This window comes from Papio anubis, chromosome 5 (genome assembly GCF_008728515.1).
Source record: "Papio anubis isolate 15944 chromosome 5, Panubis1.0, whole genome shotgun sequence".
NCBI lineage: Eukaryota > Metazoa > Chordata > Mammalia > Primates > Cercopithecidae > Papio > Papio anubis.
This window is the reverse complement of record NC_044980.1, coordinates 26929351-26957162: the sequence shown is the minus strand read 5'-3', so window position 1 is coordinate 26957162 and position 27812 is coordinate 26929351. Positions and strand designations below refer to the sequence as shown.

General features: G+C 34.3%; 1 long non-coding RNA gene across 1 annotated transcript; it reads right to left on the bottom strand.

The window, feature by feature from the left end:
* Positions 1-27812, bottom strand: LOC103885000. Its single transcript, XR_647879.4, has 3 exons — positions 25718-27812; positions 2901-3002; positions 1-475 (listed from the first exon to the last, which is right to left on the bottom strand). It is a non-coding gene; the product is annotated as an uncharacterized LOC103885000 (long non-coding RNA).

Genomic DNA, 27812 nt, shown 5'->3' with positions numbered 1-27812 from the left:
TTAGTGGTATAAAACAGCACATATTTATTATCTCACAGGTCTATGCTATAGGTCAGAAGGTTTATACACATCTGGCCAGACTGAAAGGAAATTGGTGATCTGCCGCACTCTTTCTGGAAGCTCTAAGGCAATTGTTCTTTGCTCTCTGCTGTGGTTAGTAGAGTTCTGTTCTTTGCATCTATAGGGCCAAGGCTTCTGTTTTCCTGCTGGTTCTGAACTGAAGGTAGTTTCCGCTTCTAGCGACAGCTGCATTGATTGGCTTATGACTACCATTCTCCACATTCAAAGCCAGACACATCGGGTCAAGTCCTTCTCATGTTGTATCTTTCTCCCTGGGAAAGATTTTTCACTTTTAAGGACCCACGGGATTAGATGTAATCCATCAGGATAATGCAGGACACTTTTCCCATCTCAAGACTTGTTACTTTCAACACATCTGCAACGTCGTTTTGGCCATGTAAGATTTACACAGGCCCTAGGGATGAGAGAATGAACATCTTTGGGTAGCCATAATTCAGCCTGCCATACCCTTCTGATGGCTTTAAATGAAACCTATGTGTTATGCATAACTTTTTAATATGTGAGTTGGCCTCTCAGGCATTCTAGTCACTTAATTTTCCTATGTGAAATCATAGCTGAGAATTTCCTCAAATTGATGAAAAAGCTTAACTCGCAAATTTAAAAAGGAACGCAGGACAGGTACAGTGGCTCGCGCCTGTAATCCCAGCACTTTGGGAGGCCGAGGCGGGAGGATCAAAAGGTCAGCAGATCAAGACCATCCTGGCTAACACGGTGAAATTCCGTCTCCACTAAAAAAAAAAAAAAAAAAAAAAAAAAATAGCCGAGCAGCATGTTGCCAGGCGCTTGTAGTCGCAGCTAATTGAGAGGCTGAGGCAGGAGAATGGCATGAATCCGGGAGGCGGAGCTTGTAGTGAGCCGAGATCTCACCACTGCACTCCAGTCTGTGCGACAGAACGAGACTCCGTCTCAGGAAAGAAAAGAAAAGAAAACAAAACAAAACAAAACAAAAAAAGTAAAAGGAACAGAAACCCCAAGTAGGATAAATACAAACTAAATCATGCCTTAGTAAATCATAGCAAAACTACTGAAAAGCAGAGATAAATAAAATAATCTTAAAAGCATTCAAAATAGAAAGACACGTTAAAGACACACCAATAAAAATGATGGCTGACACAAAAAAAAATAGATGTCATAGGTAATGGTGGGATATTATTAAAATGCTAAAAGGCAAACCAACAGCACAGACAAAATATACCGAACTAAAATGTTACACTTGATATTTTTCCCAAAAATACAAAAAAAATATGCAAGCCAGTATTGAAAGAACTGTCACAAGAACTGCCTTACAAAAAAAAAAAAAAAACTAAAGTGCTTTGTTTAAAACGTTATAATCCCACATTGAATTATGAATCTACAAGAATGAATGAAGAACTTTGGAAAAGGTGAATATGAAGAGTGAAGGACAATCAAAAGAGGGTTATGTGCAACAACAAATCTTGTTTTTGATCTTCTAGATGTTATTTACATTTATTATATTCTTAGTGATCATGAAGTTTGTTATCCATTTCATAAATCAGAAGGAACTGAGCATGTTTCAAATGACAGTGAGATTACTCGGCTAAACCTAATCTAATTCTAAACTTTTTCAGCTTTTCAAATTGCGTTTTCTGCATCTTGGGGAAAATCAAGTGAATAAAAATTGCCATGGGTTTTGATAATGAGGCCCCAGTGAGTCCCCACTAAGGTCCCAAAGTGCAACCCCTGCTTCTTTTCCTTCTCCCTCCTCCACGTTGTATGTCTTGAGGACTCTCTTGTTTTCCTCCTTGAGCCTACCCTTGCTCCTATTGCTTCTCTCCTTCCTTCTTTCTGACATGGCCGCTTTCTTACTTCCCCAGCAATTGCTTCCTAAAAGTGCCTGCTATTATCATCCATTGTCCACACTACAGAGAGATGGCTTCCTTACAGTACTCTGTGCACTGAACTCAAGGCATCATCCTGAATAGTCTGGTGTCCTAGTGAGCTGGGGCTACTATAGCAAAATACCTTAGACTGGGTAATTCATATCAATGGAAATGTGTTGCTTACAGTTCTGGAGGCTGAAGAGTACAAGACCAAGACACCAGCAGATTCAACATCTAGTGAGAACCCCCTGCTCCATAGATTGCGACTTGTTGCTGTGTTCTCACATGGCAGAAGAGACAGAAAGCGCAAATAGGCTAAGCTACTTCATGAAGGTGGAGGCCTCATGACCTCATCACCTCACAAATGGCCCCAGTTCTTAATACCATCATTTTGGGAGTTAGGTTTTAATGTATGAATTTTTGAGAGACACAAATACTCAGACTATAACATATGGCTTTTTGGCCAGATGCTTTTTACTATCTGTGCCGTCTTTTGTCTTGAGATGCTCATACACTAGGCTAGAAAACATGAAAGAAACATGACCACATGACCGAGGTGCACAACAAGCAACATTCTCCACTGACCACCAGTCAGTGTTCCCAGATAGATGTTTCTGCATGCTAACTCCTACCTTTGGTGTATTTCTGCCCAGCCAGGTTCTTTAGAGTGGTTGTACTGTCTGAAGAGCCCAACATTGAATCCAAAACTCCTTTTTAATACATTTTCTTTAGTATATCTTCATGTCAAATGGACCCCCAAAAGAGTTTTTGGCTAGCTGTGTTCCTGGGAGGTGACCCCATCACCACTCATACCACACTTGCCCCTCTGTCAAGAATACTCTCAATATTTAACGGCATCACTCTTAATGTTTTACCACTTAGTGACTCTGCCTTACCTCAGCTGTCATGGCTGGAGGACAGACTTGCCTGCCAATACCGCTGCATATTTTTATGATTTGCTCCCAGACCACCACCTACCTGTTTTTCTCTTTTAACTTCTTAAGAGTCACTCCATATTTGTTAATATCAGAATGCCCCAGAAAACTGTCAAGAACTTAAATGCAGGGAGTCTTTGCTTCTCTGCATTGGCGTGATGCAGGACATCAAGAGGGCCACAAAGAATATTTGTCGAATAAGAAATAAGATAGGAACATTTGGAAAAAAAGATGACAATGACAATGTATTAACAATAATTGTTTCTGGGTGATGGTCACTTGTTTAACTATTATTAATTTGCTGTTTCTCTTTAATTACTATATATACTTATTTAAATCTATATATAGTATGCATATCATTTCAAACATAAGAAAATAAAAAGTGTTCTCATGACTATAATATTTTACTGTAGGTTTTCTTAAATTAGTCACTTTTTTTTTTTTACATTATACCTCGTTTTGTAAATAGCATGAACTGATATATTTTTACCTCTCCAGAATCTATCTTATATTCCTAGTTTCTTGACACGAGATTATTTGTCTCATGTTAACTCAATGGTTTATTAAATTTATAATGTATCCTTACAGTTATATAAGCAGTTGGATACTCTTTTCGAATGAATAATAAAAGAGCATGACTTGGGCTTATCCTACTTTGCCAGTTTATGGGTTTTTTTTTTTTTTTTTCATACAGGTGTTAAAATGCCATAACATTTTTCAATTTTCAAGCAGTTTGAACTGACATTTTCCTTGGATGCAAAGATGTAAAAAGAGGCATTAAAATGAATCTGGTTACTAAATTGGCTTTTCTGATAATTATATAAGTTGGCATTTTTAAGCCTAATTCTCCCAAATGTGTGGGTTTTTTAATTTAAATGTCACCAGAAGTGGTGTCCTATGTAACTATTAAAGCCTAGAATAGAGATATTTAAAAAGAGTTTATCATTATGGAATAGACAATATATTCAGATCATTAGTAATTATATTAAAAGCATACAAGGTTTCACATTTATAACGATAAAATTGCAAACCCAATAAACACATGTATATATTATCAACAAATTATAGGGCTCGTAGCGTTCCTCCAATAAATTAATGCTTGCTAATTACAATGTTTATTTATGCTTGTGTTATATTGATAAGGGAGTATATAGATCTCCTTTTGAGATATTGAGAGATGCATTATTGGCTCTAATTACAGGAAGTCAAAATTGCAAGTAGAGAGAAAAGAATCATAAGTTAAGATAAAGTTATGTGTTTGGAGTTAGAAAGGCAGGAAAGAAAGGCAAGAGATTTGGCTGGAACTATAGGAGACTAGAGAAATCATCAACCACAGTAACGCTGTTGGCACTTGTAATACCTGACTGAAATATGAGTTCTTCCATTCAGGTGGTTCTTGTTTCACAAGTTAAGTATCATCATGTTGGGAAATAGGGCTGCCCTGTTCTAAAGATGATAATTTAAAAATATTGGCTAAAATTATGAGCTTAAAACTGGAAGTTGTTTGTTTGAAATTAATAATAATAATTGCAACAGTTAAATGTAAGAAAATAGTCTAACTTTAAAAAAATTAATTTATAATATTCGAAGTCGCTAAAAACACTTTGTACTGTATATTTTTAGACCCATGTCTTTTGTTCTTCTAATACGGACATGCCCTTGCTGGAAAGTGTCACACTTACTTTTGCGTCTGTCAGTCAAACTAAATCTGTAACATTTCAGGGTTTTAAGAATTATACACTAAATCTGGACTAGAAAAAGATGATACCTACCAATGGGTAGTCATAAGATTTTCAGTATGATAATTTTTTCATCCACATTAACTAATATGAAGCCATGGTCTAACATAAATATATATGTACTTTTGTTTTATTTTTATTTTTAAAACACAGATTCTAAGTTAGTATGAAACATTCAATCTTACACATAGAATCTATCATTTTTCTTAAGATACTTAAAATCATTTTGAAAATAAATATGACTTTCAAAAAGCTTAAAATGTAATTACTTCCCTTTAGTAAGGAAAGGTGTTTTTAAGTTTAGTTTATTTTCTGCAGATATATTCAAAATGTGAACTAAATATGAAATCTCTGAATTTATCAGTGAAAACTCATATGTTTCAACTAAAGTCTGTGTAGTTCAGATTTAGGTATAGTACAGATTTGTATTTTAAACTATGCAAGATATTTAAAATAAATATCAAGTGTAAAGGCAGTTTTAAATTGATAAATAATATGAAAATATCACTTCATACCATTTATTTATTTTGTTATGACTATATTATTTTGCATTCATCTTTATTCCAAAGAATTCCTATGAGAGTTCTAAGATGTTTTTGTTAAGAAAACAAATAACAAAGAAAAAAAAAACGAGCAAAAGGAAACAATAAATATATAGGTTATGAAGAATCTCTAAGTTCAGATATAAACTAAAATGTTATTTTAAAAAACTCAAAGAGCGAAAAGTTAGAAGCATAAGTCCAACCAAGTGCCATTCCATATCTCTGGATCTGTTTAAGGTTTGGGGATCATTTTCTGAGTTAGGTTGGGTTGGGCTCAGTGGTAAATCTTCTGTTGGCTGCAGGTTCTGCAGTTAGGTAGCAATCAGCTAAGAGATAGTAGGCAGGGTCAAATTGTAAAATAGCAAGCAAACAAACCAGTAAAAAAATCAAACAATGAGATAGAACAAATAGAAATGAAATAGAATGTAGGAAGCTACTTCTGGGAAGATATACTAACAAGTCACGTGGATGGTTTTTGTTAGGTCTTCTGACCTCACTTTGGGTAGGAAAAAAAGCTGTAGAGTAGTTGTGCTGCTCAGACATAGGTCCCTTAGGCTGCTACCTATGGGTGGAAAGTATCTAGAGTACCTTTGTGATTTCTAAAAGGAAACATTAACCCTTTTTACCAAAGGTCCCCCACTGTTTTTGGTACCAGGGACTAATTTTGTGGAAGAATATTTTTCCATGGACCAGGGTGTGGGGAGAGGATGGTTTGGGGATGATTCAAGTGTGTTGCATTGATTGTGCATTTTACTTCTATTATTGTTACATTATAATATGTAATCAAATAATTATACAACTCACAATAATGTAGAATCAGTGGGAGCCCTGACCTTTTTTTTTCCACAAGTAGACAGTCTCATCTAGATAGAGGTAATAGGAGTCAGTGACAGATCATCAGGGATTGGATTCTCATAAGGAAAACACAACCTAGATCCCACGCATGCACAGTTCACCATAGGCTTCGTGATCCTCTGAGAATCTAATGCAGCCTCTGATCTAACAGGAGGTGACACTCAGTTGGTAATTCCCGGGATGGGGAGTGGCTGTAAATACAGATGAAGTCTTGCTCAAGTGCCTGCCACTCACCTCCTGCTGTGCCACCTGGTTCCTGTGACCTAGGGGTTGCAGACCCCTACTTTAGACCATACATTGGAGCTGGTTCTCAAATCTCTTTGGCCCATTTCTATAGTATGTTGATGTTCCCTGATATGGTTTCAAGTAACTAGTTTTTAAGATGCCAAAATAAGTATGATTCATTTCTTAGAGACTGGTACATCAGGCCTAGAGACTGATAAACTGAAAATGTTTCTTCTGTGAAAGATGATATTGAGCAAATAAAAAGGCAAGGTGCAGACAGGGAGAAAATATATGCAAATAACATGTGACACAGTGTTATATATCGAGAATAGATAACAGACCCTCACAACTCAACAATAAGAAAACAAACCACTTGATTAAAAAATAAGCAAAACATATGGACAAACATTTCACCAGAGGATATAAGTGTGGTACATAAGCATATGAAAAGGCATTCAACACCATTAGTCATTATAAAAATGAAACATTAAACAAAAGAAACAAATGAAAGAACGCTAATGAGATATTATTACATGCTTAATTACATGGATGGATAAAAATAACGCTGACAATACTAAGCACTGAGGAGGGTGTAAAACAGCTCACATTCTCAGACATTGCTGGTCAGGCTATAAAATTCCACACCCTGAAAAATGCTTTGGCAGTTTTTATAAAGTTAAACAGTAAAACATACTCTTAAGATATGACCAAGCAATGCTACTCTTCAGTATTTGCCCAAAAGTAAATTTATGACCACAGGAAAACAACATGACATTCTGAAGCATATTCATCCTGTCAAAGTGAATCACAACACAAATATCCCCAGAGAGGATAACGAATAAGCAAATAGAATACTAAAGACAATGGTTTGGAATGAAATACTATTTAGCAATAAAAATAAACAGACTTTTGATAGATACAACAATTTGAATGAATCTCATGTAGGTTATGCTGAGTGAAAGAAGCTGATATCAGAAGGTTCTATCTGTATGATTCCATTTGTATTATATCCTTGAAAACAAAATAAAATTTTAGAGCTATAAGAATTGAGAATAGGTCAGTGGTCACCAGGGGTTATGGGTGAGAGAAGGGTGTGAATATAAAGATATAGCAAAGTTTTTTTTTAGAGGTGATGGTCCTGTTTCATAACCCAACTATGGTGCGTGCATGAATCTATCCATGAGTTAAAATTCATACAAATGTACTTGAAAGAATCTATTTCGTTACACAGCAATGAAAAGATAGAAATTAATAATTAAAATAACTATCTCAGATCAGGCATCTAAGTCACCTTGTTAAAATGTTATTTTCAGAGTTAAAGTTATACAGTAATGATTCCTCTAGGTTCAAAAGCTTTCTGAAAAAATGTTTTAATTAAACTAACAGCTTGCCATTATCTTTAAGTGAGTTTCCACAACAAATTAGGTAATCTTCAGGCCCTTCTTGATGACCAAAAAATTAGGAGACTTATAACAGCAAAGGACATGATTACGGGGATCTTCGGTTTGATTAGAGAAAGCAACTGCTTCAAATCCCTTGTTATATTTAAATTCTATTCCCTTCCATAGACAAGAAGTAACTACAGTTTTATTTTTTAGATTTTTGGTTATTTTTATAATCAACAGTCACAAATAAAGAATGACCCTTTTTGCCTTGCTTTATCATCCACTTTTCTCATTTTAATTTTTAAATGAAAATGACTTCTTTTTTTAAAAACATATTCTGGTTTCCCTGAGGACTGGGAAAGCATGTGGTCTGTATTATTTGATTATATGTATATTTTTCTTTTGTTAATCTCTATCTTTAATTTTAAAAATGCTACTTTATTAACGCCAAACTTTTTTTTTCTCACCATCTCTGTGTCATAGATAACAATACCAAGTACTTATACTGTTTATCCACTAGGTTGTTCTCACAACAGCACAGAGAGATATTTTATTTTTACATTTTTACCTGTGAGAAAACTGAACAACGTACTTAGAACTCATAGACTGCTGCAGAAAATATAACATAAAATATTCACTTAAGAAAAGAGTATATGAATTTAGGAGGAGGGGCCAAGATGGCTGAATAGAAACAGCTCCTGTCTTCAGCTCCCAGCAGGACCAATGCAGAAGATGGGTAATTTCTTCATTTCCAACTGCAATACCCAGTTCATCGCATTAGGACTGGTTAGGTAGCAGGTGCCACCCATGGAGAGCAAGCAGAAGCAGATTGAGGCATCACTACACCCAGGAAGTTCAAGGAGCTGGGGGATCTCCCTCCCCCAGGCATGGGAAGCAGTGAGGGACTATGCTATCCACTCTGGGCACTACATTTTTCCCAAGGATTTTTGCAATTGTGCATCAGGAGATTTCCTCATAAGCCTACACCACCAGGGCCCTGGTTTTCAAGCACAAAACTGAGTGACTGTTTTGGCAGTCACTGAGCTAGCTGCAGGAGTTTTTTCATACTCCAGCAGTGCCTGGAGCTCCAGCAATACAGGGGAATCATCCACTGCCCTGGAAAGGGGGCTGAAGCCAGGAAGCCAAGTGGTCTTATTCAGTAGGTCCCATTCCCATGAAGCCCAGCAAGCTGAGAACCACTGGCTTGAAATTCTCACTGCCAGAAGCAGTCTGGAGTCAACCTGAGATGATGGAGCTTGGTGTGGGGAGGGGCATGCACCATTACTGAAGTTTTAGTAGGTGATTTTCCCCTGACAGTGCTAAGGAGACTGGGAGGTTTGGATTGGGCAGAATTCACCAGAGTGTGGCAAAGTGGCTGTGGCCAGACTGCTTCTCTAGATTTCTCCTCACTGGGCAGGGCATCTCTGTAGGAAATACAACAGCCCCAATCAGGGTCTTACAGAAACTCTCATCTCTCTGGGACAGAGCACCTCGGGGGAGGGGCAGCTGCAGTTGCAGCTTCAGCTGACTTAATCTTTCCTGCCTATCAGCTCTGAGGAGAGCAGCTGATCCATCCAGGCTGGGAGGGACCTCCTAAGCAGGGGTCCACAGACACCTCATACAGGAGAGCTCTGGATGGCATCACACCATTGTCCCTCTGGGAAGAAGTTTCCAGAGGAAGAAGCAGCTAGCAATCCTTGCTGTTCTGCAGCCTCCACTGGTGATATTCAGGTGAACAGCATCTGGAGTGGACCTCTAGCAAACTGCAGCGGACCTGCAGAAGAGGTGCCTGACTGTTAGAAACAACAACAACAGCAAAAATAACAAACAGAAAGCAACAACAACAACATAAAAAAAGACCTCCCACAAAAACACTATCCGAAGGTCACTAGCCTCAAAGATAAAAGGTAGATAAATCCACGAACATGAGGAAAAAACAGCACAAAAACGCTGAAAATTCCAAAAGCCAGCATGCCTCTTCTCCTCCAAATGATTGCAATGCCTCTCCAGGAAGGGTGCAAAACTGGATGGAGAATGAGTTTGACGAATTGAAAGAAGTAGACTTCAGAAGATGGATAATAACAAACTACTCTGAGCTAAAGGGGAATCTTCTAACCTAATGCAAGGAAGCTAAGAACCTTGATAAAAGGTTACGGGAACTGCTAACTAGAATAACCAGTTTACAGAGAAACACCCCACTGTCAATAATAGACAGATCAATGAGATATAAAATTAACAAGGATATTCAGGACTTGAACTTAGCTCTGGATCAAGAGTGGACCTGATAGACATCTACAGAACTCTCTACCCCAAATAAACAGAATATACATTCTTCTCCGCGCCATGTGACACTTATTCTAAAATTGACCGCATAACTGGAAGTAAAACACTCCTCAGCCAATGCAAAAGAACTGAAATTATAGCAAAGTGTTTCTCAGACCACAGTGCAATCAAATTAGGACTCAAGATTAAGAAACTCACTCAAAAACGCACAACTACATGGAAATTGAACAACCTGCTCCTAAATGATTCCTGGGTAAATAACAAAATTAAAGCAAAAATCAAGAAGTTCTTTGAAACCAATGAAAACAAAGAGACAACATACAAAAATCTTTGGGACACAGTTAAAGCAGTATTAAAAGGGAAATGTATAGCACTAACTGGCCACATCAGAAAGCTTAAGGGATCTCAAATCGACACCCTGACATCAAAATTAAAGGAACCAGAAAAGCAAGAGCAAACAAATTCAAAAGTTAGCAGAAGACAAGAAATAACTATGATCAGAGCAGAACTGAAGGAGCTAGAGAAACAAAAAGTCATTCAAAAGTCAGTGAAAAAATTAACAAAAGAGATAGACTGCTAGATAGACTAATAAGGAATAAAAGAAGAATCAAATAGACACAATAAAATATGATAAAGGGGATATCACCACTGATCCCACAGAAATACAAACTACCATCAGAGAATACCCTAAACACCTCTACCAAATAAATTAGAAAATCTAGAGGAAATGGTCAAATTTCTGGACACATACACTCTCCCAAGTCCAGGACCAGACGGATTCACAGCCAAATTCTACCAGAGGTACAAAGAGGAGCTGGTACCATTCCTTCTGAAACTATTCCAAACAATTGAAAAGGAGGAACTCCTCCCTAATTCTATGAGGTCAGAATCATTCTGATATCAAAATCTTGCAGAGACACACAAAAAAAGAAAACTTCAGGCCAATATCTTTGATGAACATCAGTGCAAAAATCCTCAATAAAATACTGACAAACCAAACCCAGCAGCACATCAAAAAGTTTATCCACCAAGATCAAGTCAGTTTCATCCCTGGGATGCAAAGCTCATTCAACTTACACAAATCAATAAATGTAATCCATGACATTAACAGAACCAACGACAAAAAACACATGATTATTTCTATAGATGCAGAGAAAGCCGTTGATAAACTTCAACATTCCTTAAAACTATTGAGAATATTGATGGAACATATCTCAAAATAATAAGAGATATTTATGACAAACCCATAGCCAATATCATACTGAATGGGAAAAACCTGGAGGCATTCTCTTTGAAAACCAGCCCAAGACAAGGATGTCCTCTCTCACCACTTGTATTCAACACAGTATTGCAAGTTCTGGCCAGGGCAATCACGAAGAGAAAGAAATAAAGGGTATTCAAATAGGAAGAGAGGAAGTCAAATTGTCTCTATTTGCAGATGACATGATTATATATTTAGAAAACCCATTTGTCTCAGCCCAAAAATTCCTCAAGCTGATAAGCAGATATAGCAAAGTCTCAGGATACAAAATCAATATGCAAAAATCACAGGCATTCCTTTACACCAACAATAGACAAGCAGAGAGCCAAATCATGAATGAACTCCCATTCACAAATGCTACAAAGAGAATAAAATACCTAAGAATATAGCTTACAAGGACCTCTTCAAGGAGAACTACAAATCACTGCTTAAGGAAATAAGAGAGGACACAAACAAATGGACACTTCTCAAAAGAAGACATTTATGCAGCCAACAAACATGAAAAAAAGCTCACCTTCACTAATCATTAGAGAAATGCAAATCAACACCACAATGATATACCAGTCAGAATGGTGATTATTAAAAAGTCAGGAAACAACAGATGCTGGAGAGGCTGTGCAGAAATAAAAACACTTTTACACTGTTGGTGGGAATGTAAATTAGTTCAACCATTGTGGAAGACAGTGTGGCGATACCTCAAGGATCTAGAACCAGAAATACCATTTGACCCAGCAATCCCGTTACTGGGTATATAACCAAAGCAATATAAATTATTCTACTATAAAGACACATGCACACATATGTTTACTGTAGCACTATTTACAATAGCAAAGACATGGAACCAACCCAAATGTCCATCAGTGATAGACTGGATAAAGAAAATGTGGTAGATATACAGCATGGAATACTATGCAGCCATAAAAAAGAATGAGCTCATGTCATTTGTGGGGACATGGATGAAGCTAGAAGCCATCATCCCCTGTAAACTAACACAGGAACGGGAAACTAAACACTGCATATTCTCACTCATAAGTGGGAGTTGAGCAATGAGAACACATGGAAGCAGGGATGGGAATATCACACACTGGGACCTGTCAGGTGATGGGGGCAAGGCGAGGGAGAGAGCATTAGGACAAATACCTAATGCGTGCAGGGCTTAAAACCTAGATGACGGGTTGATAGGTGCAGCAAACCACCATGGCATATTTATACCTATGTAACAAGCCTACATGTTCTGCGCATGTATCCCAGAACTTAAAAAATTAAAAATAAGTAAAATAAAAAAGAATGTAACAAATTTTTATATAATTCTTTTTTATAATGTCAATATCTTCCTAATATTGACCTGGGGTCTCAAATATGCTTTATTTGTGACAACTGAACCATTCCATGGAAGTGCTTAAATGATGTAAAATTGCTGAAATCAGGACAAGTAAGTGCCTTTCTTGAGCTGTTTATATTGAGCTTTTCTAAAATCCTCTAAGCAACTTAAATCTAAAAATAGTCTAAATTATTCAGATCTTTAATAATGTGCAAATATGATTCCATCCTTTCTAAGCTCTAGGTATGTGATAATTCCTACCATTTTTCATTAAAGGCTGTTGGGTTTTGAACATTTAGAATTCTAATCTCATTTCCACAAAGAGATGAAATGGCATTAAAATTAACCTCAAAGGAGATCACACATTTCATCTGCTTAAAGGAAGGACTGTGCTCTAGGAGCCTTTGACAGAAGGAGATGGGGAAGAGAGAAACACGACATTATGTCACTAGGAAGATGTTTCTGGTCAAGATGCTGTGCATCTGCCCTACAAAATATAAAAAGAAAACAAAACAGAATGTTTATAAAAACATGCTTCTACATTAAAAATTATATTTTAAAAATTATATTGTTTTTCCAGTTTGTAGGAAGACTGAAATTTTTAAGACCATTCTAAAATGCAACCTATTGAAAAACTAAAAAATTCCGTGCATAGTATATTTAATATTGGCAGTCTAGAGAAGAGTGAGAAAAAATATTTTAATATCTGAAATCAAGGAATTTGAAAAATATGATGTTATCAGTTTAAATGGGTTGAAAAACAAATGATGCTTTTGTATTAGAAATAATTTCACTTTAAAATAACAGGTCTTTGAGAATTCTCAACTATATAACTTAGGTATGGTTTTAATGGTAAGGCTAACTTAGGAAATACTGAACTACAGAAACCATAGTAAATGTCATCCTATTATCAAAACTAGCAATTATCTGCATTACTTCTTTTTATTTTGAAATGCAATCCCGTTACTCTGCCATTGTATGAATAATGTATTTATATTAGTATAACATTCTTTCTGGTGACTTTCCTAAGATTGAGATTTAGCATTTTCATCTTGAAAGTAACTTCCTTTACTCTTTGATGATATTCAAAACTATGATTCTACATTTTTTTCAAGAAGTCTTCTCTCTCTAACTACATGAAAGGTAATGTGAGGCCACGACAAACTCAGTACAAGACAGGAAACAGCAAGTCAGTTCAGCTTCTCTGCAATTTTAGTGCCTTCCAATTTCAAACTATAAAAAACTGAAGTCCCCAGGAATTTTCCATTTAAGTTAACTTCTGTCACCCAATACAATAATTCCTCCTTATCTTCAGGTGGCATGTCCCGAGATCTTCAGTGGAGGCCTGAAACTGAATATTGTACCGAAACCTATCCGGTATACATGGTGGTTTTTCTCCCTATACATACATAACTATGATAATGTTTAATTCATAAATTAGATAAGAATAAAATAGAACAATTAAAATAATATACTGTAATAACTGTTTTCTTAATATGGTCACTCTCTTTCACTTTCTCAAAATATCTTATTGTGCTATACTCACTCTTTTTGTGATAATGCAAGATCATTAAATGTCAACATAATGGGACTAAGTGAGGCGAATGACTTAGGTATTGTAACATAGCAGTGGGCTTCTCTTAAAAGCTAATAATTAACACATAAATTATTGATTTCTGAAATTTTCCATGTAATATTTTCTGACTACACTTGACAGTGAGCAACTAAATCTGGAAAGTGAAACTGCATATCAAGGGGACTACTGTATGATACAGCTTCATTCACGTGACCCCTATCATAGACTTATTATTACATACACATCAGTATTGGCTATACAACCTAAACAGTGGTTCCTCCAAGCTTCTTCAAATATTTCATCACAAATATTATGTCTTGTAAGTGATTCTGATGACATGAGCAAACCAAAATTCTGTCTCAGGCACTAATTAGCTGCATAACTTTTGCAAATACTTTGATACTTAAACATGGGAAGTTCTCCTAGTACTGTAATTAAGAATAACAGAATGTTTGTTACAATAAAGATTTCTGGACATCACAGTATAAGGTTCAGGGTTGATTCCAGGAATCATATAGAGGGTAATGAAGAATCCAAGAAACACTCTTCTAGGCATTAACTTCCTAATCTACGACCAAATAGGACTGATCGGGATCTCTAACACGAATCATCTGGATACCTTACTAAAGAGGTTACAGTTTTGAAGTCTTCTTAAATGTTTGCTAATTACAATATCCTTCCACTTCCTCCCCCACTACACTCATAGACACCTAAATTACTTTCTCTTTCTCTGCAGGAACCACTGTTTCGTGTGGTTCAGAAGCATCCATTCATCTTTAATATTCACCTATGGTTCCCTGTCACAATTTGTTTGGCTTGGAACACAAACAATGAACATGGAAAGAACAAAGACATTTCCATTGCATATTAGTTAAGAGACAGGGAAATTTTAATGCAACGGGATCAAGCTTTAGATTTAAACCAATTGCTGACTCCATAACCTTGGACAAATCGCTTAACCTCTTTGAAACTGTTTCCTGTCCTTGAGAGTTGACTGATGGTACCTATCATTCAGTTTTATTGCATTAATCTGCAAGATAAAACACAATGAGTTGTACTGCAGTGCCTGCTGCATAACCTGTCCTCAAAAGTAGTAACTATTTTTATAATTGTTGTATTTCAAAAAATTATTCTGTTACTCATCAAACTGTATAATAAACAATGAATGCATAACCACAATTATAATTAATTTTCTAAAAACAATTACACTGTTAAATTCTTTAGCTTTCTTCTGATACCGATCTAAAAACCACTTTTATTTTCAGAGCTGACATAATTAACTATTACTTTAAAGTTATGCTCACATGGAATAAGTTGGAGCTGGGTCTTAACCTATCAGAACGCTTTCCTTTCTCTCTAGTTTTCTCTTTGTTCTTCAGATTAAGAATTTGACTTTCAAATTAAAAGTATAGAATTTACATATTAATTTGAAGCCAGAAGCTCAAATACTTTTAATACTAAAGTCCTGCCTTGCCTGCCATTAATCTGGTATTGGTGGCCAAGACCCTACCTCTTGTTCTAGGTGTAACCAGTCCCCACTGGCTGTTGTCATTTTTTGCTGTGGGAACCTAACAAGACTTTTTTTTTTTCCCACCTGCCATGTATATCTCCTTTCATGTCTCTTTGTATCCAAGCACTAGAAGACTCCCTCATGGACACTCATGAGTTTCATTTTTGGGAGTTCTGTGTGATCAAGCCCATCAACAATTTTCAGTCTTTGTGTATGTCTCAATCAGAAGCTCAGCAGTCCTTCAGACTATAACAGCTTGAGGTTAAAGATTCTTCATTTTCAGGTTCACAGGAACACATGAAATTTTAACTACTGGCTGAATAATTCCCAGGCCAAATGGATTTAAAACTCCTCCATGTATTTTTCAATTAGTTATTCAGTTTTAAGGGGTCAAATGTGAGGACAGGGAAAGAAAGAAGGTAAAATATTATAAAATTAAAAAGAAAAACTTACTTCATTCAATTATCAGACCAAATTACAATGGATGGTGGATCAGATTCTCAGTAGAATACCTAGCTAAGCAGCACATTGACACGAAGATGACTACTGTTTCTCTAACTTGTCATTGGAGTTCCTCAAAAATAGAGCCTATTGAGCATTATCTTGTCTCTCATTCTAAAACCTCATGATTATCCATGCCACTGTGACTCTTCACTTTGTTTTTGCCTAAAATGTCTTTGCTGATCTCTTTGCCTCTTCAAATTTTATCAAAAACTTTTAGTTTAAAATTTACATGTAAGATTATTCATTTCTCTTGAGGGATTAGATGCACATATCACTGAGTCCAACCACTGCCATCTCTCATCTTATTTACTGCAACGGCCCCTTCTCTGGTATGTCTGCTTCTGCCTTCATCCATCTCATTCTATTCTCAATTCAGTGATAATTATCCCATTAAAGCATCACAGATCATATCATGCTTTGCTCAAAGTCCCCTGGTGTTTTTCTTTATTATGCAGAATAAAGCCCAACTCCTGAGTAAAGATGTTGCCCCTGCTCTAAGCAATGTCTCTGACCTCATCACCTCCTACCTTCCATTTCATTCTTCTCCATTCCCACTACACCTGTGTTGTGATGAGCATGCCAAGTACTCTTCTGCCTCAGGACCTTTGTACTTGCCTGCCCCAGCTGGCTAGAATGTTCTTCATCCAATTCTCTACATATTTTGCCCTCATACTTCTACTTTTATGTTCAAATGTTAAACCATTCTGTGAGGCTTGCCCAGCCTCAATTTTACATCACATGCTCAACATTCCCTTTCTCCTTTATCTGCTTTATTTTATTCATATATAATGCACTTAACTCATTTATTTCATCTATTGTATCGTGTCTTTCCCCCCAAAATGAAAAACTATGAGCTAAGGGATTTATCTGTGTTATTAGCTGCTGTACTCTCAGACACAACAACAGATATGCAGTTAAAATTTAATATGGAGTGTTCATATTTTATTAACTTTCTAGGAAGTGAATTTTTTCTATTGTGAGAAGTAAACCAACTCCTAACTCAAACACTGCAAGGAGTAAGAGTATCATGACTAGATTAGTTAAATCAGTCATCCTGGAGCACTGGCTCCAGAACAAAAGTAACAAAAAGTAAGGTTCATTTGGAAGAGAATGGGATAGCTGTTGTGTAGACAACCTGCAGTGCCTGACAAAGCTATGAAGATTGGAGCACATTGACAGGACAGTATATAACAGGAGCTGGGGGTAAATATAAATATTCATAATTATTTTAACAATTTGACCAGGATCTACCTATTAGTAGTGCCATTAGTCCTTCAAGTAGCAATTCTGGAAAGAAAGGAATTTAACAAAGATATCGGTATTACATGTGACTAAATATTGAAAAAGGAGATCCTGAGAGCTATGAAATCAACATTGCCACTAGTTTTATAATTTATATTCTATTTATTTAAGGGTGATGTAGGATGATGACCACCACCTTGCATTTGGATTTTGAGTTAGGAAGGCATCCATTTAACCTCACTCTGCCATGTGGCATCTGTGTGACTTTTGGAAAATTACTTAACTTCTGTGATATCTTTCATAAAATGAGGTTTCAATCAATAGACACCTTTCAAATTTAATGAAAAAGTTACAGAGAATGAGTCAACGTATCTTTCTAAACATGAAAGAGTCAAAAACAAATAAGTAATCAGTGAAATAATTATTAAATCACTTTAATCTACAATTTAAATAGTAATCATATTTTAACAATCCCTATTATTATGAATTTGCTCTAAGCACTGACAATATAGTATGTGTAATGATGTGAATATTTTATTCTAATGAAAATGTTATATTAGGAAAACTATAGAACCTAGAGGTCTTTATTACTAATGTAGTTGCATTTTTAAAGTGGTGATCCTGATGATTTTACTAACTGTGCATTTGCCTACATATAAGATAAAATAACAGAGTGAAAATACAATTGATTTTAGAATCAGGGTGTTCTGTGTTAAAGTTACCTTTTCTTAATTCCTAGTTATATAATTCTAATAATTCAAAATTTCTATGCTTTAGTTTAATTATTTCTAAAATGAAGAAAAGGATTATGTAAATATTTCTATTTATGTATCTAACTATAATCTATCTACAGATAATAATTAAAATACCTTAGCATATTGTAGGAGCTTAAATCATGTTTTCTATTATGGCATGTATCTGTATTCACATAAAAAGATACTTGAGGTATATACTAATAACAAGGATGATAATGGTAATTTAAAACATTTGGTAGGGCCGGGCGCATTGACTCATGCCTGTAATCCCAGTACTTTGGGAGGCCGCAGCAGTGGATCACGAGGTCAAGACATCAAAACCAACCTGGCCAATATGGAGAAACCCTGTCTCTACCAAATATACAAAAATTAGCCCCTAGTGCTGGCATGTACCTGTAATCCCAGCTACTTGGGAGACTGAGGCAGGAGAATTGCTTAAATCAGGGAGGCAGAGGTTGCAGTGAGCCGAGATCACACCACTGCACTCCAGCCTGGCAGCAGAGAGAGACTCAGTCTCAAGAAAAAAAATAAATTGGTGGGCATATATTCAGTCTCTGAATTGAGAATGGGATACGCTTTGAAGAAATTGCTGTCTGACATTATTTTCGTAATTAATATTTAAACTCATGAAAATGCTTGTTTTGTTATGTCCTATAAATCAGAATGAGTAAAAAAATGTACTCCTTCCTCTGTTCCTTTCTTTCTCTAGATCACAATATCTGGTCAATACTAAGTACTTAAACATATTAGCTATTTTTAATTGTTTGTCTTTTCTAGAACTTCATGGTTTTGTCCATTTTCCTCCTCCATGACAAGGCTTTGTCTTTATTGATATATGGCCATTGCAAAGAGAAAAAACCATTATTAAGTATGAAGTCCACACTGATTTGGATGGTTATTATTCTTCCATTCTCATCATGCTGTGAGCCTTGCTTCATACTGAAACACCAATGTTGTCCCCTTAAAGTTTTATTTTGTTTCAGAATGTTGAAGAGAGTGTTGTGAAATATTGGAAAACTTGACAATTTTAACTGAATAAAATTCATTGGCAAAGTAATTTTAAATAGCAATTGAATGAACTGATCAAAAGCTTCTTACTATGTCTATTTAAATAATTTTGTTGTCTCCAGTGAGTTGTGTACAATTAACTGCCTACTGAACTATTTTATTTTGAATTTCATACTGTATTTTAATTAATATATTACATTCTATGTGCCTTGATACCATTATATTTTTCAAGTTTTAGTGTTATATTTTAAATGATGTTAAATCAAAGTTGTTAATGATTAAGCGAGTTCAGATTGATAGTGTTACTTTTTGTGTGTTTTCAATTCATGAAGGTTTAGAATTTTTTACCAGAGCTACAATCAATCCGTTAGATCATTCCTTTCAAAAGTATTAACATTAAACAAATATTAGTTAAGTAATCACAATAACCTAAGTACTCTTCTGGGTGATGAGTTCCAAGTAGAAAAACATAAGGTCGCCTGAAAGAGTGAAGCAGAGTGATCTAAGTTATTGGAGTCAGAGAAAGCTGTGACCTGAGAATGAATATTAGCTCTGCAGATGAGGAACTGAGAAAAGGGAATTCCATTTGGAGAAAGCCTAGGGCAAGGCATGATTTGTCAAATTTTATGACTTATAAAATACTAAGATAATAAAATAAAATAAACGTGGCTGAAGACCAGTGAGACAAAGGGAGAATGCAGGGAAGTCAGGATGCCAACATAGGCAGAGACAAAAGCACAGTTCTTCTGGACATAGTAAAGTGCATTTAAAAAGTCATTGAGTAAAGAATGCCAGAAATATGATTTTTCTTTGCATTAAATTTTAATTTTTAATCAAAGTTTTACCTGGTAATACTGTGAAATCTAAAAAATTCAGTGAAAATTAAACCTGAATTAAACATCCCTGAAAATGCTTGTGCTTACTTTTTTCATTAGTCCATTTTTGAAAAGACAGTTTTTATGACATTTAAAAAGATTAATATATTTTATTTTACAGAGCAGTTTGAAAATTACCAAAAATTGCACAGAAACTGCAAAGAGTTTTCACATGCTCCACCTCTCCCTCTCCATTATTAAAGACATCAATACTGTCCTTTAAAGGACATTTTAATGATGATGTCTTCAGTTATTTATTTCGATATTTCTAAAGAAGTTTTTAAATTGCAGCAGAGTGTATTAAGTATTTTTAAGGCAGAGGAAGTTTTTATTTCACTTGTGTAAGGGTAAACACAAATTAAAAGAAAGAAGCATCATTGTCTCCATTATAAATAAGGGAGATTTCATCTGCCACTCTCTTAGAGCATTTACATTAGAAAATTTGTAATTATAAGGTCTTCCTTTGCTCTTTGAAATGCTGTACACCTTTTTAAAGTTTAAATAAGACTCTCACCAGCTTTACAACCCAGGGATGTCTTTCTCAAGGAACTGGTGGGAAACATTTCTTTGAAATGAAATCTTCAAGGAAAATAGTACTTCTCCCATTTCCTGAGGGATGGTGGGAGGCTAACTTTGGTGGATGCTTAGAAGTTTATTTTTCTTTTTCATAAAGCCAAATTAGCTGCCACGGTTGGTCATTACAAGTACCAAATGAATTTAGGATGAACTGTGTATGACAAATGGTGTCATCAATTGCTCTTACTAGAGGACCAGTTATTATTTTGAGGACTTGTTCATGATAGGGTATATTCGCTTGGCTTTATAAAAGGGTGAGATTCCTCTGTCTTTGCAGTCTCTTAGGAGATTGCCTGTGGTGTGCATCATGGCTAAAGTCTTATTCAACAATTGACGTGTTTTCTTTATTTTCCTTCTTTGTGGGGAGATTTTCTAGGTAGAGAGAAGATTTTGTTTTTCATTATATTTTCTCAACCATTGCACCTCACTGGGTCATACCACAGAAGTAATTGATTAATGTTCTTTCCTCAGAAGATAAAACTCCGTGAACACTTAATTTATCCTGCTTCAGTCTGGACTGGTTATTTTTGAGGCTTGCTGCAACAGGCATCCATTAATACAATATCTTCTGGCTGAGCCACATAAAATCAGTATCTGGAGATCTTTTCTCTTGTTGTGGTTCACTTTTTCAAATAAAGCAAAAAATGAATAAATAAGTAAATCAATAAATAAATCACGTTTTTCTTTCTTGCTAGATATAAGCATCACTGCTGGTTCCGTGTTCTGGGGCTTGTGGGTATTGGAGTTGAGGGGAATCACAATACTCCTTGCAGAATATTGTTTATCTCATTCCTGCCCTCCTTTTTGTTGAATCTGGTACATTTTCTCCTGAAAATAAACTGCTTTCTAATCATTCCCCACCTATAAGAAATAAATGCTGTCATTTCATTTGCCGTAGCTTGCTTTTGCCCGTTCTTTAAATTCAAATAGGTAGAGTCATAAGTATGTAATCTTTTAATTTTCCTAACTTTTTTTTTTTTTTCTAAAACTAATGTTTTTGAGATTCAGCCACATTGCTGAGTGGTATTCCAATGCATAACTGAATTTGTGTATATATCCTTCACAATGTTGGATATTGTTACACCCAGACTAGTGAGTATAAAGTCATATGTTATTCCACTTTTAATTTTCATTTCAGGATGTTATGTTTCTTTTCCTATACACAATGATAATACAAATATCTGTTTATTTTATTCTTTTTCCAAAGTTTTGCCTTTACGTTATTGATTTTTATTATTTATATATTCTAAAATAATTCCCATATTATGGTTATTGAAAATATTTTCTCCTAATCTGCATTTTTCTTTGTTATGTCCTTATTGGTGTCTTCTCAGGAGTAGAAGATTTTAATTTAATTAAATGCAATATATCATTGTTTATTCTTTTAAGGTTAGCTAAAATGTTTAAGTTATTATATTTAAGTCTATAATTCATTTTGCTTTAATTTTGGGGAGTAGTGTAAAGTAAGACTCAAGGCTCATTTTTCTATATATTTACCCATTTCTTCCAGCATCACTTGCTGAAAAGATCGTCCTTTTCAATTCAACCTCCTTATGCTTTTGTTGAAAATCAATGGACTACTCATGTAGAACTGCTCCGAAAGTTTCTATTTTGTTTCTTTGATTTATTTATTAACGGTAGCTACTTTAATACATACCTGCTAACAGATAAACAACTTTTGATTGCATAGTATAGATTATACATAGCTATTGAATTTTCTCAACTGATTTTTCTTCATCCATTGAGATAACATGATTCATGATTTCCACCTTTATTTGATTTAGATGATGAATGTTACTAATTTGATTTCGTATCTTAAAGCAACTTGTTTTCCTGGGATAAACTCCATTGGATCATGTTGCATTATTCTTTTACTATATTGCTAGGTTCAATTTGCTAATATTTTGCTAAGAACTTTTGTACCCAGTTTTATAATTTTAAAAAATTTTTTCTTGTAATTTTTCTCTCAGATTCTGACATTATAGTTATTCTGGGAGTTCTCTTCTATTTTTTAAAAAAAGCTTCAATAAGATTGATATTTTTGTCTTTTTAAAATGTTTACTAGAATCTTCAGTGTGGACATATGGGCCTTTGTTTTGTTTTATTTTTAAATTTATTTTTCATTGCAAGAATATTTATTATAGAATCATTTTGTTTTAAGATAGATTTGAACAACTCACATTTTTCAGGGTTTTGCATGTCAGATTTTGGCCTTTTACTATTCACCTATTTTCCTTTAAATGTTTATGATACATGCAGTAGTATGTCTTCTTTCATGTCTGATATTGCTCATACATTTTTATCACTAACTTTTTTTCAGTCTATGTGCTTATAAATAGCATTAATCTTTCAGAAAACAAATTTTGACTTAAAATGTTTTCTTTATAATTTGTCTTTCTCAATTTCATTTATAACTTCTTTATTTTAATTATTATTTTTTCCATATACTTTGGGCCTAATTTGTTTTGTTTTTCTCTGCTTTCTAAAGATGAAAACTTACATGTTGATATAAACTTTAAAAATGTTTTTATAAGAGCAGTTACAGCTATAGCTTTTCTCTGTACACTGCTTTAGTCATATACAGTTAATTTTTTTACATCATCATTTAGTTTGACATATTTCCTAATTTTTCCTGTGATTCCCTTTTTGACCCACCTACTATTTTTTTTTCTAACATTTGTGATTATTTTTAGATTCCTTAATATTTATTATCTCTAATTCTGTTGTGGATAGATAATATATTTTTTGAAATTTAATGAGTCTTTTCTAAAGCATGTCATATGATTTATTTGGGAGAACGTTTCACTAGTAATAGTAGAAACTGTTTCCTTTGTAGTTTTAGCTATAGAGTTTAAAAATGTCAATTAGTTCAAATAGTTTGATAGTTTGAGTCTATATTTTAGTTTTTTGTCTACAATTACTGCCAGTTACTGAGATGATGTTGATGAAATTTGTAACTGTAAATGTGAAGGGTCCATATCTATATTCAGTTTTGCTGGGCTTGCCTTATGTGTTTGGGTGCTCTGCTACTAAGGAAATGTACATTTGGATTGGCTATATTTTCCAGATAAACCTGTTTTATCATTATTAAATGTTTCTCTTCTTCTCTAGTAATGGCCACTTTTTTGAAACCTATTTTTCTTTGTCATTAACATATTTCTGATAGATTTTGTTTCAATTTTTTACTCTCAAAGTTCTCATGTTGTGGTGATAAATGTATACCTCTTCGAATAGAAGGTTTGTTGTGCTTTTAATCCTGCCTGACAATTCCTGTCTTTTTGTCCATTATAGTCTATGTATATATAATTATTAATATGATCAAATTAAAAGTGACCATACTGCTCTATGTTATTTGTTCTCCTAGCCCCATCTTTTATTTCCCTCTTTACCTACTTGTCTGCTTTCTTTTTGGTTGCTCAAATACTGGTTAGTCATGTCTTTGAAATCACCAATTTGTACTTGCTCTGAATATGACAATATAACCCTCAATTTACTAGAGTTTTTCAGAGTTAAAATTGTATACATACTTATACATTTTTAAAATTACAACAGTAAAATTTGATGTATGTTCTGGTCCTCTGTGCTATTGTTGATGCATATTTTACATTTCTATAGATGATATACTCCACAATGCCATGTTACTAGTTTTTTCTCCAATGTTCAGTATCCTATCAAACAAATTAAGAGACAAGGAAAGATAAATGATCTATAATCTTCTGCCTAGCAACTCATTTACCTTTTCCAGCTTTCTCCATTCCATTATGTAGGTTCCAGTTTCTACCTGTTATTTCCTTTCTTCTCTTGAAGTAAAAGTCGAAGGGCAACAATTCTTTTCAGATGTTGTATGTCTTTATTTTATTTTCTATCTTCATAACATGTTTGCTGCACATGATGTCTCAACTTTGCTTTTTTTTTTTTTTTTTTTAACAACTTAACATCTTCCAATCCATTAACTTCTGGCCTCAATTGCTGCTGATATGATATCAACCATTGTTCACATAGTTTTCCCCTATCTTAATGTCACTTTTCTATAGATGCTTTATGTATTTTCTCTTTATCTGTGTTTCCACCAGGCTTACTAGATTGTGTCTAGAAATGGGTCAAGTCAAATGTATGCTATTTGAAATCAATTACTTACTTGGACATATAAGTTGATCAATTTATAAAATTTAGGAAAATTTCAACTGATATATATATTTTATATATATGTATACATATGTCTATATAGATAATCCATACTATATATAGATATATAAATATGCATATATATGTGCATGTGTTTTATAAACATATATATAGAGAGAGTATGTCGTGTGCTGCATAACAACATTTTGTTCCATGATGGACTGCATAATACAGTGGACCTCTAAGATTGTAATAGAGCTGAAAATTCCTACTGCCTAGTGATGTCATAATACAATGCATTACTCATGCGATTTTGTTGATGCTGGTTTAAACAAACCTACTACTGTGCTGTCAGTCATATAAAACCATAGCACACACAATAATCTATAGTACATAACACTTAATAATGGTAATGAATAATGACATTATTTATTACATATTTACTATATTATACCTTTAAATACTATTTTAGAGTGTACTCTTTCTACATATTAAAAAGTTATCTCTAAAGCAACCTCAGTGTGACAAGATGTGGAGGTAGAAGACAGTGATATTGACGATTCTGAACCTATGTATGCCTAAGATAATATATATGATTGTGTCTTAGTTTTTCACACAAAAAAGTTTAAAAAGTAGAAATAAAAAATGGAAATGGCTTATAGAATAAGAATATAAAGAAAGGAAACATTTTTATCTAGCTGTACAATGTATTTGTGTTTTGAGCTAAGTGTTATTACAAGAGTCAAAAAGTGTTTAAAAATTAAAAGTTTTTGAAGTAAAAAAGTTGCAGCAGACTAAGGTTAATTTATTATCAACAAAAAGATAATACTTTTAAATAAACTTAGTGTAGACTAAATGTACAGTGTTTTTAAATTCTATATTAGTATACAGTAAGGTCCTAGACCTGCACATTCACTCACTCACTGTTGACACACAGACTCACATAGCACAACTTCCAGCCCTTCAAGGTTCATTTATGGAAAGTGTCCTATACAAGTTTACCATTTATAAAATCTCATATATAATATTTTTACCTTGCCTTTTCTGTTTTGATATGTTTAGATGCACCAACACCTACCTCTGTATTACAGTTGTGTATAGTACTTTTCTTAGCATAGTACCATGCTATTCAGGTTTGTAGCCTGGGAGCAATAGCTTATACTATATGGCCTAGGTGTGTAGTGGGCTATGCTATCTAGATTTATGTAATAATACACTTTATGATGTTTACACAAGGATGAAATTATCTAACAATGTATTTCTCAGGGTATATCACTGTGATTAAGTGATACATAACTGTATGTATTTATTTTTTATTCTACAAAGCGTTATTATCTCTCTCTCCTCCTCCTTCAATTAAATTCATATATTTTTTCTTAATATTTTCTCTTAGGTCACTGAGATTTCATAATTTTAATTTTTCGGTTGTTTATATTGAAATATGCTTCATTTTTACTACTCTTTTCTGCTGCAAGTCCCAGTACTAATGTTAAAGACCTAGTATTATTTTTTATTTTCAAGATACTATAATTTTTATTTGTAGTATTTATTTTTTTCTTTTAGTTTCCGTCTCTAACTTAAATAGCTTTATCTGTTTTGTAATCACCACCAATTAAGTCCTTAAACATATTGGCTTTGAATTTCCTTATCCTCTGAAGAATTATGTAAAATACCAAAGAGCTTTGATTATGCAGATTAGACCAATTATCATTTACCACATTTAAAACCAACACTTTTTTGTTCAAAAAAACAAAAATATACAAGCATACGTAATGTAGTCTTTAAAAACTTTACCACATACATATAACAGAATGATAGAAAGAAGGCAAAACAGAAGGTTTCAGCATTGTTATGAACATAGTTTTGACACTGAAGACTTTCTAAATGAAGAAAGAAGAGTCTTCAGACCATGTTTTGAGAACTTCTGGTCTAACTTCACTCGTCTTGTGGTATTTGGAAATTCAAACTGATACTGAATGTAGCGTTAAAGGTATCTTTAATTGTGGTTAAATAATACAAAATTTTCTCAGAATTTATGGCCAAGGTGATGCCATGTATTCATCAAACCATTACAATATTTTCCTGGGCACGTAAGACAACTGCATTCCCTACCCTGTCCTATCTTATGTGATACCTTGTGGCCAGTTTTATAATATAAAATATAGAAGAAATTATATAACACTTGGTTTCCTGGATCATCACAACTTTCGCCAGCATTTTCCTTTATCTTTCTGCTCTTCGAAGAGTATCCAATGGTTCCCCGCATTGCTACAAATAGGAGAAAGGATTTCTGAGTCACCACTTGAAAGAGAGTTACTGTGTCAAGATACATCAGCTTTGGAACATGTATAAGTCAGAATCCTTTAAGAGAGATTTTTAAGCCACTGAAATTTGGGAATTTTTGTTACAACAGCTAGAATATTTTCCCTGATACACCACTAACCACATTTTAGACTCACTTTAAACATATTATTCCCTACTAGGTGAACCTGGAGTTGTCCTTTCCTGTATTCATCTAGCCTATGCTCCAGCCCATCTGCCCAAAAACTCATTCCTTTTCATCTGCAAAGTTTACATCAAGGCATGCCTTAATTTGTGATTCTAAATATGGCTATAAAGTTTAATTTTTAAGTATCTTTATTTTCAAGTATGCCTACCATTTGGAAACATAGTATTTTTACAACTGTTATATATAATTAGTGGTATTTTAAGTGACAGGAGGTATAAATGCCTGTCTTATGTTGAATATTGTTTATAGCTTCTTCCAGTTATATGCAGGTTGTATTATTAACCTGTTCCAAAAGTTCTTCACAAAATAAAAACAAAGTGATTCTTTGCCACTCAGCTTGTAAGATATTTCTCAAACTTTTATCATTGCATTTTTCATTCTATGACAAATCGATTCACTTCATTTTTCTGCATATGATATCTGGTCCCATAATTTAAAAGAAATGCAGAGAGCCAAGCCCTAATTACTTTCATGCTTTTCTAAAGTTACGAGTTCAACTTTCAGAATGCCCTGCCATAAAACTTTTAATTGGATATAGAATTTGCTTGTCACTTGTATATCCAGAAATATATCGATATGGAAAACATGGAAGAAAAAATACATTTCTACTTGTTAAGCCCCCCATTTGAAGTAAAATAAATACGGTTTCAAGTTTTCTTCTCCC